We start from the raw sequence: 6,000 nt of genomic DNA, 5'->3' as shown, positions 1-6,000 counted from the left end.
AACAGCTGAAACGGCTTGCCCTACTCTGAAGGAATTGTAATGCTTACATAAGGTACTTCTGATGTGGTGACCAAATGAGAGATTGATAATTCAGCTGTGGTCACAGGAAAGTTAGATGCGAAAATAATGTTCGTAAGGGTGGTGGTGCACTGCACATATTTCGACGCAAAAATCCCAATAATTTGGATGCACTAGTACATACGCAAGGTATGTGCTATAACCATGATATGTTAGTTGTGTGATCCACGCTGAGGTACTTATAATTCGCAGTCGGTTATATGATATTATATATATGATATATATATATATATATATATGATATATTAGTGATAGGTAAACTGAGAATGAGCAGGCTAGCGAGTGAAATACAATGTTTCGCACTTCGACACGTTTAATGTAATGAGCCATAGTTTACAGCACTGGTTTGGCATTTCTAGGTCTCACTGGAGCACGATATGATTATCAGTGTCAGTTATGGGGCGGTGAATCATGCAGTCATCAGCAAATATTCGTGTGCGAGAGGTGATTTTGTCGGGAAGATCATTTATACAAACAAAAACAACAGAGGCTTATGTATTTATATACATACTCACAAGTAGACCCTCCGTGACAAGTCACAACGAACGTAGTTTACTAGTCTGGCGAGACTCGAGCTGGAACGTCGTAAGAAATGAAATATATATTCACTTCTTACTGAGGATCTACTTGACTACTTGTACTTGCAATGCTACGGTCCACCATGCCTATATATCAATATCAATATATATATATATATATATATATATATATATATATATATATATATATATATGTAATAATGAGATATAACAGACAGTAATGCCAAGGAATGTACAGGGGAAGTTATTAACATTAATCGAATGTAAATAAGAAGAAAGAAAAGTGGATGAAAAAATTACCAACTGTAAGCAGGAATCGAACCTACGACCTTCGAATTACGCGTTCGATTCGAAGGTCGTAGGTTCGATTCCTGCTTACAGTTGGTAATTTTTTCATCCACTTTTCTTTCTTCTTATTTACATTCGATTAATGTTAATAACTTCCCCTGTACATTCCTTGGCATTACTGTCTGTTATATCTCATTATTATTGTGTTAAAAACACGGAAAAACGAGCCCTTAGGTACACACTTCTTTCCCTTATTTTATATATATATATATATATATATATATATATATATATATATATATATATATGTGTGTGTGTGTGTGTGTGTGTGTGTGTGTGTGTGTGTGTTTGAAAGAATAGGGGACGTTATTAGACCGAATTGTATTGTAATTCTGAAGAAAGAAATGTGGGCGAAACAATACCTTGCCGTGGGAGGGAACCAGACCTGCGACCTTCAAATAACGCGCTCCAAGCTCTACCACTCAGCTACCTTGGAGGCTTACCTCCCAGCCCGTTCATTGGGTATATATGTGAATTTAAACGTGGGCGATGTCAGGCAGCGCCTTCACTAGCCATGGTGGCGAGTGTGGCACACTATTTAAGAGTCTGTGTAGCGTCACGTAGCATGTGAACCGATTACGAGCTGGCAGCCGACCAATGGTCCCTCGTATACAACCTAAGGTATGAAGTCTGCCAGTACGAGACCCTCCTTAATGAATACGAGAAAGAAGTGTATACTTAAGGGCTTGTTTATCCGTGTTTTGAAACTAAATAATGAGATTTAACAGACAATAATGCAAAGGAAGGTATAGAGGAAGTTCTTAGACCGAATGGCATTCCAAACGTGAATAAAGAAAAGTGGGTTAAAAGGTAACTTGCCGTGGGCAGCAGCGGAACCTGCCATTTTCGAATAACACGTTCGATGCTCTACCAGTGAGCAACCAGGGCGGCTATCCACCCAGCCACTTTATTGGGTATAGATGTGAATTTAAACGTGAAAGTTTAAGTCAGCGCAATTCGAAGGGTGCCATTCGAAGGACGTTAATCGAAGTTTGCAGGTTCGGTTCCTGCCCACGCCAAGTTATCTTTTCACTCACTTTTCTGTATTAACATTTACAAAAAAATTCGCTGGAGTAACTTCCCCTATACTTTATATTGTATTAATGTCTGTTAGGTCGCATTAATAATGTGTAAAAACACGGATAAACGGGCCCTTAAGTATGCACCTATACACTTTTTGCTCATGTATATATATATATATATATATATATATATATATATATATATATATATATATATATATATATATATATATATATATATATTATAGCATTCATATATTGCACAGGAATGATCGCCAGTGAAAGAAGAGAAAAAATAGTGTTGTTGCTGCTCGCGCTGGCTCCACTTGACAGCTGGTCGGAGTTTCTTCGGCTCACCGCTAAAGGTGCACTAACAAGTGCATGGTGGAGAGTGCTGGATGCATTTCCCGTCCTGAACTCCGCAACCAAACTCTACCTTCGCCGTCAACGATGTTCACCGACGCTGCACAGCAGACCATTCCTACATGTTCAACTGCCTGCTGTCCCGGCGTTCCGAGAGAGCGAGACCACGTCATCTTCAGCGGCACTGATGAGCAGGACGTCGAGGACTGGCTCTCTTAGTACGAGAGAGTACGCGTCAATAATTGGTGGGATGAAAACGACAAACACAAACTTTGCCGCGTCCACTTTTACCTCAGCGGAGTAGCGGAGCTGTGGTTCAAATCCATGAAACTGAGCTTACCGACCGGGCCACTTTCAAGACCAACTTCGCGGATGTGTTTGGCCGGCCAACAGTGCGCAAGGCCCAAGCAGAACAGCGCTTGCGAGATTGCGCCCAACTATCTGGAAAGGGTTTCACGTTCTACATCAAATAAGTTGTGGGCCTCTGCCATTGCTACAATCCCGACATGTCCGAAACAGCCAAGGTCAAACATAATATGAAGAACATCGAAGAAGATGCCTTCCACATGCTAGTGGCGAAAGACCCGCGAACAGTTGCGGAAGTTATTCAGCACTGCCAAAACTACGATAAGTTGCGAAAACAGCGCATTTCAACGCAACGCCTTACTTTCGACATGAACACCACGTCACCATTGACCATTGGAGCGATTTCACCGAAACAAATGATGTTAACGCCGCAAATCCAGCAATTCATCCGAGAGGAAGAAGCTCGCCAGTTGTCTCTTGTGCCCTTTCTTCCCAGCAATACTCACGGGCTGACCTCGTCGCTGTGTTGACTCATCGAAGAGCAAGTCTGCGAGGCACTCCCGCCCGTGTATTAGCCACCACCTGTGTCTGCTCCCCTGACGTATACTGACGTCGCGTGAAGACCGGCACATGCGCTGTCAAACGTCGTCGACTCTTCCCACGAAACGAACGCCTTCTACGCAACACGCGTACCGGCAGGTTCACATGTGCCCCTTTCCCACCTTCCTTCAACGCTTCCCAACAATGCTTGGCGCACACCGGATAACAGACCCATCTGCTACTACTGTCGGCTGCCTGGTCATGTTGAGCGGTTGTGTCGCCGTCGCGACCCTCGTTCAGGTACCAATAATGAAACCTATGGCTACGCCCACAAAGAGCCAATCACAGACGCTGCCTCTCGATTCTACTTCGGATACCACTCTACCACGCCGCCGCGCCTTCAACCAGCACCGATCGACCTCCCCACGCCGGCGTTTGCCTCCACCGATGCTTCGGCGTGCACCACCCGCCCAAACTGAAACTGTCCATTGCAGTAGCGGCGGCAAGAACTGCGCCGCCGTCGAACTCCACAAGGCCTCGTCCTCTACCCAATAGTGAAATACCTGTTTTTATTGAAGGTGTTGCCATTTAGGCATTATTGGTTACTGGAGCTCCTGTCTCTGTATTCAGTGAAGCAATGTGTCGCAAGCTAAAGAAAGGTACAATTCTGACTTCTGGCTTCTCCCTGCGTACGGCAACCGCGCATCAAGTAAACTCTTCTATGACGTGCACGGTTCGACTACTCATCCTGGACGTTCTGTACGTGGCCGAATGCATCGTTTTTCCACACTGCTCGCATGACGTGATATTACGCTGGGACTTCCTTTCCACACATCATGCCGTTGTTGATTGTGGCCGAGCCGAACTAGAATTATCATTACTCGCCGACGACAATTCTTACAAGCCTTTCGTTTCTCGTGTTGTCATCGCCGCAGACACGGATACCCACTGATGTCTTCGGTTATTGTGCCGATCTCCTGCGACCATGCTGCTTTTTCGAACGTCATGTTCCCGCCGTCTGAAGACTTCTCTTCTCGAAATAACGTTCTTCTACCTTTTGCTCTTCGGATGGTCGAAACACTTCCGCAACTATTTACGCCACGAAGCTCTTTTCAGTGCCAGCTAGATTATTCAGTGACGAATGCATCGGTCGTTTTGAGGACATTGATTGTGTTTGTGCCAGTCAACTACTCGATCGCGCAACAACCCTTCAGATCACCATTGTTACTCCCGCTCCCACGTCCACCACATCTTCCTTAGACGCCTTCCTTGCATCGATCAATTCGGACCTTCCTGTGGTACAACGGACACACCTCTTGACACTGCTCGACCACTACCAGACGTCTTTCAACTTCAAGCAAACTAATTTGGGTCGGACATCTGCAATTGTTCGCCGTATAAACACTGGCACCAACGCACCATTGCGTCAGCGTCCATACCAGGTCTCTCACGCGGAACAACAATTGATTGACAATCAAGTGTCTGATATGCTCAACCGTGGCGTCATACAGCCGTCCAACATTCCTTGGGCCTCCCCATTGGTACTAGTCAAAAAGAAGAACGGGAGCATCCAATTCTGTGTTGATTACAGGCGCCTTCAGAAGATCACGCACAAAGATGTTTATCCGCACCCCAGAATTGACGACGCTTTCGACTGTTCGCAAGGAGCAGAGTTCTTTTCCTTGCTTGATATTCGATCTGGATACTGGCAAGTACCCATCGATGAATCTGACCGCGCCAAGAATGCGTTTGCAACTCTGGACGGCTTTTACGAGTTTAACGTGATGCCGTCCGGTCTTTGCAACTCCCTTGCCACCTTTGACCGTGTAATGGACAACATACTTCGAGGCCTCAAATTCCAGACGTGAATTTGCTTTTTAGATGACGTCGTTGTTTTTTCAAAACACTTTGATACACATCTGCGCCTCGCAAGTGTCTTGTAATGCCTCTGAGAAGCTGGGTTCCAACTAAGTATAAGGAAGTGCCATTTTGCTGCCCGGAAGCTCACCACCTTACGGCACGTTGTCAGCAAGGATGGTGTTCTACCTGATGCTTCGAAACTCCGTGCCGTCGCCTAGTTTCCTGAGCCATCGACACCAAAGTAACTCCGGAGCTTTATCGGCTTGTGTTCATACTTTCGTAAATTCGTCCGTAATTTCGCATTCGTGAATGAATGAATAAACTTAATTTAAAGTGCGGCAGTTTTACCGGGCGAGGGAGGGGAAGAGGGGATTCACCCCTGTCCGTTCCCACTCTTTGTCAACTATGATGGCGGTGCCTCAAGTGGCCATTCGAAGTCCTTGCCCCCGGGCGACATCTTCAGCTTGCCGGACGGCCCGAAGCTGGCCGGCCAGCTCGTCGCCTGTGAGTGCCGCCTCCCAGTGGCAGCGCAGTGGACGCCGCCGATCGGACAGTGACCGCAGCCGCAGTGGAGGCCGGCCCTTGCCCTCGCGCGGTGGAGGCATCGGCAATTGGCCTCGGAGTTCGTCCCTGCCTAACATGCGTTGCGAAGGGGGTGGCGGCAGTAACGTTACCTTTTTGAGCACACTCCTAAAGCATGTGCTGCAGTTTGGCCCTTTCCCCACACGCTTTACACGCGTCCGTCGGGTATAGGAGAAGATAACACAGGCGTAGGGTCACTGGGCTGGAATACGTATTTGTCAGTAATACCCTCATAGTTACGGCCTGTCTTTTGTCCAATTTTTTGTGTGGTGTGGAGTATTTGCGCTGTATAGTCTGTAATGTTGTGTAATGCCGTTGATTGTGGTCAGGAGATCACCCCACGACCATTTCAGTTGTTGTTG

The sequence above is a fragment of the Rhipicephalus microplus genome, chromosome 2 (assembly GCF_043290135.1).
Source record: "Rhipicephalus microplus isolate Deutch F79 chromosome 2, USDA_Rmic, whole genome shotgun sequence".
In the NCBI taxonomy this organism is placed as follows: Eukaryota; Metazoa; Arthropoda; class Arachnida; order Ixodida; family Ixodidae; genus Rhipicephalus; species Rhipicephalus microplus.
This window is presented reverse-complemented; position numbering follows the sequence as displayed.